Below are 11,538 nucleotides of genomic sequence, written 5' to 3' on the forward strand. Positions count from 1 at the left end.
CTGATCTTATTGCATCATCAGATAATCGCCCAGCCGCTCTGTTTAGGGTGACCCACTCCCTGCTCCACCAGGAAGCGCGGGAGGACCCCTTAGAGGGTAGAGCCAAGGATTTTGTTCAATATCTGCATGACAAAATCACTCAGATTCGGGAAGATCTGGACTCCGACTGGGTAGTTCCAGGGGGGTTGACTGAGGCAGGTCTTGAGAATGTTATCTGGGATGAGTTTGATCCTGTGACCCCTGACGATGTGGACAGGATTCTGGGTGGACTGAATGCGACCACATGTTTATTGGACCTGTGCCCCTCCTGGTTAGTGCTGGCTTCCCGGGAGGTGACGCGAGGCTGGCTTCAGGGGATTATAAATGCTTTGTTGGGTGAGGGTGACTTCCCCACCACCTTGAAAGAGGCAGTGGTGAGGCCTCTCCTCAAGAAGCCTTCCCTGGACCCGGCAGTGTTGGCTAACTATCATCCAGTCTCCAACATTCACTTTGTTGCGAAGGTTGTTCCCCAGGTACTGGGGTTGTGCGTCAGCTCCCCCAGTACCTGGATGAAACGACGTATCTGGATCCGTTCCAGTTGGGCTTCAGGCCTGGGTACAGCACGGAAACGGCATTGGTCACGTTGATGATCTCTGGAGGGCTCGGGACAGGGGCTGCTCCTCTGTCCTGATCCTATTAGACCTCTCAGCGGCTTTTGATACCATCGACCATGGTATCATGCTGCACCGGTTGGAAGAGTTAGGGGTGGGGGGTACTGTATTATGGTGGTTCTCCTCCTTTCTCTCTGACTGGTTGCAGTCTGTGTTGGCAGGGCGGCAGAGATCGACCCCAAGGCCCCTCATATGTGGGGTGCCACAAGGGTCGGTCCTCTCGCCCCTTTTGTTCAACATTTATGTAAAGCCGCTGGGCGAGATCATCCATGGTTTCGGGGTGAAGTAGCATCAGTCCACTGATGACACCCAGCTGTACATCTCCACCCTGGACCACCCCAACGATGCCCTTGAAGTGATGTCCCGGTGTCTGGAGGCCGTGCGGATCTGGATGGGGAGGAACAGGCTCAGGCTCAACCCATCCAAGACCGAGTGGCTATGGTTTCTGACGTCCCAATATAGTCAGTTGACGCCATCGCTGACTATTGGGGGTGAATCGCTGGCCCCCACGGAGAGGGCTCACAACTTGGGTGTCCTCCTGGATTCACGGCTGTCTTTAGAAGAGCACTTTACGGCCATGACTGGGAGGATTTTTCATCAGGTTCGCCCAATTCGTCAGTTGCGTCCCTTTCTGGATCAGGATTCCCTACACACAGTCACTCATGCCCTCGTCACTTCCCGCCTGGACTACTGCAATGCTCTCTACATGGGGCTCCCCTTGAGGAGCACCCGGAGGCTCCAACTGGCGCAGAGTGCGGCCGCGCGGGTGGTTATGGGAGCAACATGGCGCTCCCGTTTGACACCTCTCCTGCACAAGCTGCACTGGCTCCCGGTGGTCTCCCAGGTGCGCTTCAAGGTTCTGGTTACCACCTTTAAAGTGCTCCATGGCTTAGGACCTGGTTATTTACGGGACTGCCTACTACCACAAGCAGTCTCCCATCGGCCGGTACGCTCTCATAGAGAGGGGCTCCTCCGGGTGCCATCAGCTAAACAATGTCGACTGGCGGCCCCCAGGGGGAGGGTCTTCTCTGTGGGGGCACCCACTATCTGGAATGAGCTCCTCCCAGAGATACAGAAGATCCCGGAGCTACGCACTTTCCGCCGTGCTCTTAAGATTCTCCTATTCCAAAAAGCCGGCCTGGCCTAATTTTCTCCCCTGTTTTAAAATTCTTTTACCTCAAAATTTTAATTTGTTTTAAATTTTGGGATTTTTAATTGTCTTGGGCTAAATTATTTAATCTGGTTTTAATTATATCTTTTAACTTTTGTATTTATGTATTTTACTTTGTGCCTGTTCACCGCCCTGAGTCCTTCGGGAGTAGGGCGGTATCTAATAATAATAATAATTAAAAAATGGCATGATCTCTTTTTGATCAACCCGGGGTGAAATGCTATCAGTTCACACCAGTTTGGGCAAACCGGTAGTGATAAAAACTACTGGTTCAGGTTCCTCTGGTATTTTCCTCTGGAAACTGGTATTTCCAATGATCAGCTGTGCCGCACGGCGAATCTAAATCATGTGGCACAGCTGTTTCCCCCCCTCACTGTTCTACTTACCTTGTGAAGTTTTCTTTTTCCGTGCGAAGTGTGCGTGTGGTGCGCAATGCGCATGCACAGGCAGTGAACCGGTGGCAATCCACGGAGGATTTCACCACTGGATCAACCCATGTTGGCTAATGGTTATAACTTGTTTGCTTCTAGGTGTTCGCAGATTTGTTGCTTGGATATGTTTTCCAAGATATTACCAGATATTAATGTCAGGCTGATTTGTCTGTAAATTCCTGCATGTTTTTTACCTTTTTGAAGGTAAAAATCAGCTCTTTTCCAGTCCTCAGTTACAGGTAGTCCTGAACTTACAACCACAATTGAGTCCAAAATTTATGTTGTTAAGCGAAAAACTTGTTAAGTGAATTTTGCCTCATTTTATGACTTTTCTTGCCACATTTGTTAATGAATCATTGCCATTGTTAAATGAGTTACACTGTTGTTAAGTGAATCTGGTTTCCCCATTGAGTTTGGTTGATAGCATGTCACAAAAGGGGATCACATGACTCCGGGACACTACAACTGTCATAAATGTCAGTTGTCAAACATCTGAATGTAAATCACATGACCAGGGGGATGCTACAATGGTCATAAGTGTGATAAATGATCATAAATAACTTTTTTCAGTGTCATTGTAACTACAGTCACCAAATTAACTATTGTAAGTTGAGGACTACCTCTAGTTCCCCCGTGCTCCAAGGACTTTGAAACATACAGTATGTTACAATGGTTCTGAAATCACATTTATTAGTTCCAGTAAAATTCTGGCTGCAGTCTGTCCCGACCCAGTGATTTGCATTTGTCTAGAGCCAGCAGGGGTTCTCTTACCTTATTTTTCCATATTTTAATTTGCATTCCTAATCTGGCACTTATGATTCTGTTTTTGATAAATTGTGTCATGTTTCCTTTTTGGGTGAAAACACATGTAAAGTATCTTCTTTGTACCTTCTCCCCCCTTCTTATACTCCTGTGAATTAGGGAGGAGTCTGTCTGAGTCTCTTCTGAATAGGATCCATGTGCTGCGGACTTGGGAGATGTTTCCCCTTCACCTCTTTAGTAATGGAGTTTGCATATCTCCCAAGCAGGGGTGGGTTCTATTTACCTTTAGTACCGGTTTGCAATGTGCAAAAGCTTCTGTGCAGACACAGATTGTCCATCATGACATCCGGGCAGATGGGCGGAGCCTCCCGCCGCTTTTACTACCGGTTCGCAGGAACCGGACCAAACCGGGAGCAACCCACCACTGCTCCCAAGGCCATTTTCTTCAGTCTGAGCATAGGGAGGGCATTGGATAGGGTGGATATTGTGCTGGGTTAAGAGCAGGGAGGTAGAGTTTGTGTTCTCCACTCAGTCATGGAAAGTCCCCAGTGATTATCCATACAGACCACTGAGTTACATTCACTAGGAAACCTCTAGAGATGCTCCTGCACCCCAATAGTTGTAGAGAGCTTAAAGTCTTGTTGTAAGTAAACATTGACAACAAGCTGAACTGGGCCTGCATGGGCACAGGGGGAAGAATCAGACTGGAATTTCTGGACCAGTGGGTCAAAATCAGTAGTGGGTTTCAATTCTGTTCACTAACGGTTCGCTTGTGCGCACACAGGCTGCTTCTGTGCATGCGCAGAGACGTCCGGGTGAGTGGAGCCTCTCGCTCTACCACTTTGCCTGATCTGGGGAAAACCGGTAGCAACCCACCACTGGTCAAAATGTTTATATTCCCTGACCGTATCTCACAGAGCGCAGAGTTGCCCTGCGGACCTTGTAGGCAGGGAGAAATAATGAGATTATCAAAAATATTCCAACGTCATGCTGTACTCTATAGGGTGCTTGCCTGTTTCTACATCTTTCTAATGTAGTGGGCCAACAGTATATATAACCTGCGGTTCTGCTTTAGGTCGGGGCTGCTCAGAAAGCTGCAAATGCTTTGCTGGAATCCATTGTGCACAGTGATTGTTTGAATGCTTAATATATGTTGAATCTTCAAAGTGATTGGTTGCTTTAGATGAGGCATGTTTTGGCCACAATATTCCCTTACTTTATGCTCTTTTTTTTTTTTTACCTCTCTTCTCCCCCATTGACGGCCAGGAAGTAGTCAGGTTGCTCTCAGTGAGATGTGTGTGTCTGTGTGTGTGAGAGAGAGAGGGGGGGGGGGAGAGGAACACTAAAATGGTTTCTCCCCTTTGTGTATAAGAATGTGATTCATAATATTAACCCTAGTACTGAGATCTTTCCTACAGTCTGGAAAGTTTCCCTCCTGTGTGAGTCCTCTGGTGTTTACCCAGGCTGGAATGATGACTGAAACTTTTCCCACAGTCAGGACATTGAAAGGGTTTCTCTCCTGTATGAGTCCTCTGGTGTTGAACCAGGCTGGAATTCTGACTGAAACTTTTCCCACAGTCTGGACACTCATATGGTTTCTCTCCTGTGTGAGTTCTCTGGTGTCTAACCAAGTTAGAATATTCACTGAAACATTTCCCACAATCAGGACATTCAAATGGTTTCTCTCCTGTATGAGTCCTCTGGTGTTTAACCAGGCTGGAATTATCACTGAAACATTTCCTACAATCAGGACATTCAAATGGTTTCTCTCCTGTATGAGTCCTCTGGTGTCTAACCCAGCTGGAATTATCACTGAAACATTTCCCACAATCAGGACATTCAAAGGGTTTCTCTCCTGTATGAGTCCTCTGGTGTTTAACCAGGCTGGAAATCTGACGGAAACTTTTCCCACAATCAGGACATTCAAAGGGTTTCACTCCTGTGTGAATCCTCTGGTGTTTAACCAGGCTGAAATTATGACTGAAACATTTCCCACAGTCAGGACATTCAAAGGGTTTCTCTCCTGTGTGAATCCTCTGGTGGCCAATGAGGTGGGAATTCTGACTGAAACTTTTCCCACAGTCAGGACATTCAAAGGGTTTCTCTCCTGTGTGAGTCCTCTGGTGTTGAACCAAGCTGGAATTATCACTGAAACATTTCCCACAATCAGGACATTCAAATGGTTTCTCTCCTGTGTGAATCCTCTGGTGGCCAATGAGGGTGGAATTCTGACTGAAACTTTTCCCACAGTCAGGACATTCAAAGGGTTTCTCTCCTGTGTGAGTCCTCTGGTGTTGAACCAAGCTGGAATTATCACTGAAACATTTCCCACAATCAGGACATTCAAAGGGTTTTACTCCTGTGTGAATCCTCTGGTGTTTAACCAGGCTGGAATTCCGACTGAAACATTTCCCACAATCAGGACATTCAAAGGGTTTCACTCCTGTGTGAATCCTCTGGTGTTTAACCAGGCTGGAATTCTGACTGAAACTTTTCCCACAATCAGGACATTCAAAGGGTTTCACTCCTGTGTGAGTCCTCTGGTGGCCAATGAGTTTGGAATTCCGACTGAAACGTTTCCCACAATCAGGACATTCAAAGGGTTTCTCTCCTGGGTGAGTCTTCTGGTGGCCAATGAGTTTGGAATTCTGACTGAAACTTTTCCCACAGTCAGGACATTCAAAGGGTTTCCCTCCTGTGTGAATCCTCTGGTGTTTAACCAGGCTGGAATTCTGACTGAAACTTTTCCCACAGTCAGGACATTCAAAGGGTTTCTCTCCTGTGTGAATCCTCTGGTGTTTAACCAGGCTGGAATTCTGACTGAAACTTTTCCCACAGTCAGGACATTCAAAGGGTTTCTCTCCTGTGTGAATCCTCTGGTGTCTAACCCAGCTGGAATTCTGACTGAAACTTTTCCCACAGTCAGGACATTCAAAGGGTTTCTCTCCTGTGTGAGTCCTCTGGTGTTTAACCAGGCTGGAATTCTGACTGAAACTTTTCCCACAGTCAGGACATTCAAAGGGTTTCTCTCCTGTGTGAGTCCTCTGGTGGTCAAGGAGGTTGGAATTCCAACTGAAACTTTTCCCACAGTCAGGACATTCAAAGGGTTTGTCTCCTGTGTGACTCCTCTGGTGGCCAATGAGGTTGGAATTCTTACTGAAACTTTTCCCACAATCAGGACATTCAAAGGGTTTCACTCCTGTGTGAATCCTCTGGTGCTGAACCAGGCTGGAATTCTGACTGAAACATTTCCCACAATTAGGACATTGAAACATTTTCTCCCTGGTGTGAGTCCACGTTGCCATGCTTGCTAAAGCATTTACCACATTGGGAACATTTGTAGGGCTTCTCTCTTGTGTGGGTCCTTCCATGAAAGTAAATGAAGTTGTTCTGACCAAAGCTTTTGCCACATTCAGAGTATTTCTCCAGTCTGGATCCCCTCTGGCATAATCAGCTGTGATTTGCAAGTTGTATCTTTCCCAGAACAGAAACGTCTATGGAGCTTTTCCACAACTAATATTCTTGAGGTGGTCAAAAATATGGATAATCCCTTTAGTGCTGCTTTGATTTACTGGTGATTTTCTTCCTCCCAGAGCGAGGCCTTCAACACTGTCTGCTCTACGTGGCTTCCTCCCCAGTAACTTCCAGATATTTCCCTCTTTTCCTGCATGGAAAAATTATCTCCCTTGACTTTTCATGTAACGTATGCTTTAATTTCACACTCTATTTTTCCAGTTAGAAATCTCTTCTTGATTTTCTCTCATTTCTCTCTCACCTGCTGGGGGACACTCTGAAGGAAATGGAAAATATTTTGATTTCTGGACTGACTTGTTTTGCTATTCAAAGTTGTTTGTTATCCTCAGTTGTCCAGAGTGCTCATTGCCATCTTCTTTGTCTATAAGATTCAAATAAAAGTGTATCTTTAATTGTGCATAAAATGGTTGCAGAAGATGAGAAAAGAAGAAAAAAGTTTACATTATAATGAAAAAGCAAACATGCCACAATGCTCCAATAAGCTCTTACATTGATCATGATTCAATTGACACATGGAAGACCACCCAGATCCAAGTTCAAATATCCATTCAATGATTCTAATTCGATTGTTGACTTCAGTCAATCACAAATTCTTAGCAGTGAAAAGGGTTGTTTTCAAATACAATCAATTGAAAAAGAAACTACACCTGCTTTGATTTCTTGTGGTTTTACTTATCAGGGTATCATAAATATCATCGCAACAGAACAGAAGAGAATAACAGAATTGGAAGGGACCTTGGAGGTCACCCTATATCATTTCAGACAAATGGCTGTCTCATCTCTTCTGAAAAGCCTCCAGTGATGGAGCACCACAACTTCTGAAGGCCAGCCGTTCTCCTGGTTAATTGTTCTCACCATTAGGAAATTTCTCACTGCTTCCATAGTATAAAGAGGGGAAGTAGCAGCCACCTACTGCTAATAAAATGCCCTTCATCAATTGATAATCAGCAAGTATGATTACATCTATCTCTGACACTGAGTTGTGTGTTTAACACAATGCCAAAGAATAAAGAATCAGCAATGATCTTAGAGAAGAAATTGTTGCTGCCCATCAATTTGGGAAGGTTTAAAAGGTCATTTCCAAACAATTAAAAACCCATCATTCTACAGTGCAGAAGATTATTCACAAGTGTAAAGGATTCAAGAGAGTTGCTAATCTTCCCAGGAGTGGACGTTCAAGGAAATTCAGCCCAAAGTCAGACGGTGCAATGACCAAAACCACAGAAGGCAAATTTGACTATTTTTATAATTTCTATATCTTATCTGTCATGTGCCAACTGCCTCTTATGTAATGAAGCGAAAGCAAAGAAATGTATAAATATCTGCCTTTTACTACGCTCAGGGTTCCTTCCTTCTTAGGAGGATGAAGAAATGCATTGGCTTATCAACACACACACACACACACACACACACTTGGACTCTGTCTCTTATTTCACTGAGCCATATCTGTCAATCGCAGTTATGTCACGGTAAGGTTGGTGGCCAATACATTTTATAAATAAATACACCTGAACAGTTCAAACATTCAATAGCTATTTTTTAAAAAGTGCTGGGTTAAGCACAGTGGAGCCTGGGGGGGCACCAATAGGAAACACATACTTGTTAGCTAGAAATGGAAGTAGAACAAAACAAGAACAACCCAAAAAAGACCAGAGGCAAATAAATCCGATCTTGTTGCCCAGAAAACATCAGGTCCATAAGAGAAGAATTGAGTTGGGGGGACCTTGGAGGTCTTCTAGTCCATCCCCTGTTCAGGCAGGAGACCCTATTCCGTCCAGAACAAATGGCTGTCCAATCGCCCCTCAAAACCCTCCAGGGACGGAGCAGCCACAACCTCTGGAGGGAAGCCATTCCCAAAGAACCAACCTCCCCTTGAAAGAGGCTTTTTCAAGCTTCCCACCAGCAGAAATTGCAGCCCCCAGTTTCCCAGCCTGCAGCACCAGTGGGCTTCCATTTGGGGAGGGAAGGAACCCGCAGCAGCCGCAGCTCAGAGGCTTCAGCCCAGTTGCTTCTCCGCTTCCAGCCCAAGTTGCTCCCGGACTCTCCTCCCACCTGCTGCCCTCCACTCACCTGGCAGCTGCTGCTCCGACCATGGAAACAGCAGAAAAGCCGCTCTGCACACCAACTTCCTCCCATCAGTCATCCGGAAGAGGAAGTTCCTCTGCGCCTCTCCTCTCCTCCCAGCCTTTCTAGCAATGCAGTGTTGATGGCTTTCTAGGCACAGGTGTTGCCTGACCGCCATCTAGCGACAGGAGGTGGAAAAACACGCTTTTCCAATCTCCACCAAGGCGTTGGGAAGAGGTTTCCTGTGATTACATTGCAGCAGGTCGTTTTCGATTCCCAGCAACCGACCTTTGCAACTGAGCCAAGTGAAAAAGTGAAACGTGATGCTACGTCGGTTTTGGTGCCTTTGGGTCAGTCTTGATGCCTGCCCTTGCAGTTTCCTTTGGAAGGGTTTTTGGGAAAGGTTCCCCCCACTCCATTTCCTGCTTCCAAGGGCTGAGAGGACTGGCCAAAGTTCAACAGGTGGGACTGGAACTGAGTGTTTCTCTGTCTCTAACCTGGTGCCTTCACCACTACACCAAACTGGAACTTCTTCCTCCCCACAAAATCTACCCATTGACCTGTTCCTGGTGCTCCCACAGCAAATTCAAGGCTGCAGCTTTCAAGATCAATCAATCAATCAGGATAGAGTTGGAAGGGACCATGGAGGTCTTCTGTTCCAACCCCCTGCTCAAGAAGGAGACTCTACCATTTCAGACAAGTGACTATCCAATCTATTTTTTAAAACTTCCAGTGATGAAGCACCCACAACTTCTGAAGGCAAGCTGAAGGCGCTTATTAATTCACACTGTAAGTTTCCAGGTTGCTTCTCTCCTTCCTTAGTTCCCATCCATTGTTCCATGTCTTGCCTTCTAGTGTTTAGGAAGATAACTTGAGACCCTCCTCTTTGTGGCAGCCACTCAAATATTGGAAGACTGCTATCATGCCTCCCCTTGTCCTTTTCATTAGACTAGACGAGGGGTCTCAAACTCAAGGGCTGGTGGCCGGATGCAGCTCTCCCGAGCTTTTTCCTGGAAGAGGTTTGCAGGAAGCCATCGCAACCAAAAACAGCTTGGGAGCCAGTTTTCTCTGGCAGAGCGCTTGGGCCACCAGAGGTGCCCCCAACGTGAGTGATATCGATCTGGCCACGCCCAACCTGGCCATGCCCACTCCGGCCCCCAGAGGTCAAACACAACCCTGATGTGGGCCTCAATGAAATCGAGTTTGACACCCCTGGACTAGACATACCCAATTTGTGTAACTGTTCTTTGTATGTTTTAGCTTCCAGTCCCCTGATCATCTTTGTTGCTCTTCTCTGCATGCTTTCCAGAGTCCCAATATCTTTTTATATTGTGGTGACTAGAATTGGATCCAGTATTCCAAGTGTGGTCTTACTAAGGCTTTGTGAAGCAGTACTATAACTTCATGTGATCTTAATTCTATCCCTCTATTAATGCAGCCTGGGATTGTATTGGTAATTTTGGCTGCTGCCAATCACAAAAAAATAGTAAGAGAACACTTGTCTGATCTTGATGAATACAAATCACCAGGACCTGATGGGTTACATCCCAGAGTTCTAAAGGAGCTGGCAGATGTCATCTCAGAACCATTGCACCACATCTTTCAAAAATCCTGGAACACCAGGGAACTACCAAAGGACTGGAAAAGAGCTAATGTGGTTCCCATCTTCAAGAAGGGGAAAAAAACAGACCAAAGCTATAGACCAATCAGCCTAACATCAATACCTGGGAAGATACTGGAAAAGATAATAAAGAAACAGATCTGCCAACACCTAGAAATGAGTAAAGTAATAATTAGCAGCCAGTACAGGTTTGTTAAAAACAGATCATGCCAAACCAATCTTATTTCATTCTTCAACATAGTGACTAAATTAGTAGACCAGCAAAATCCTGTGGACATAATATACTTAGACTTCAGCAAGGCATTCGACAGAATAGACCACAACCTACTTCTTCATAAGCTAGAAAAAAGTGGGATAGATAGCTTCACCTCCAGATGGATTTGCAACTGGCTGACAAACCGTACTCAACGAGTAGTCCCTAATGGGTGTAAGTCTACATGGAGAGAAGTAAGCAGGGGGGTGCCACAAGGTTCCTTCTTAGGCCCAGTACTCTTCAATATCTTCATAAACGATTTAGATGAGGGAATAGAAGGGGAACTCACCAAATTTGCAGATGATATAAAGCTGGCAGGAATAGCTAACACTCTAGAAGATAGGCTCAAGATCTAGATGGATCTTGACAGACTTGAGCACTGGGCCCTATCTAACAAAATGAAATTCAATGTAGAGAAAAGTAAAGTCTTACACTTAGGTACACACATATACTGGGGGAAACCAGGCTTAATAGCAGCGACTGTGAGAGGGATCTTGGAGTCTTAGTGCACAATCAGCTGAATATGAGCCAGCAGTGTGCAGCGGCAGCTAAAAAAGCCAAAGCAATCCTGAACTGCATTAACAGAGGGATACAATCAAGATCAAGTGAGGTACTAATACCACTCTATAAAGCTCTAGTAAGACCACACCTGGAGTACTGCATCCAGTTTTGGTCACCACACTATAAAAGATGTTGAAACTCAAAGTGCAGAGGGGAGCAACCAGGATGATTAGGGGACTGGAGACTAAAACGGATGAAGAACGGTTACAGGAACTGGGCATGGCTAGTGTAGTGAAGAGAAGGACCAGGGGAGACATGATAGCAGTCTTCCAATATTTGAGGGGCTGCTATAGAGAGGAGGGGGTCAAGCTATTTTCCAAAGAACTTGAAGGCCAGACAAGGAATAATGGATGGAAACTGACCAAAGAGGGATTCAACCTAGAAATGAGGAGGAACTTTCTGACAGTGAGAACAATCAACCAATGGAACAGCTTGCCTTCGGAAGTTGTGGGAGCTTCATCACTCGAGAGTTTCAAGAAAAGATTGGACTG

General features: G+C 45.7%; 1 protein-coding gene and 1 pseudogene across 2 annotated transcripts in view; one reads left to right on the top strand and one right to left on the bottom strand.

The window, feature by feature from the left end:
- LOC148115762 (uncharacterized) overlaps positions 1 to 9,269 on the bottom strand; it is a 32,402-nt pseudogene extending 23,133 nt beyond the window's left edge. The window contains exons 1-2 of the transcript XR_015732000.1: positions 8,619 to 9,269; positions 4,430 to 6,909 (exon numbers count right to left, since the gene is read on the bottom strand). The product of XR_015732000.1 is annotated as an uncharacterized LOC148115762 (transcript). The remainder of the gene's footprint in view (positions 1 to 4,429; positions 6,910 to 8,618) is intronic.
- The window catches only part of LOC148115761 (uncharacterized), a 321,967-nt gene that overhangs the window by 183,354 nt on the left and 127,075 nt on the right, over positions 1 to 11,538 (top strand). The window lies entirely within an intron of this gene.

The sequence above is a fragment of the Pantherophis guttatus genome, chromosome 2 (genome assembly GCF_059756535.1).
Source record: "Pantherophis guttatus breed Tessera chromosome 2, ASM5975653v1, whole genome shotgun sequence".
In the NCBI taxonomy this organism is placed as follows: Eukaryota; Metazoa; Chordata; class Lepidosauria; order Squamata; family Colubridae; genus Pantherophis; species Pantherophis guttatus.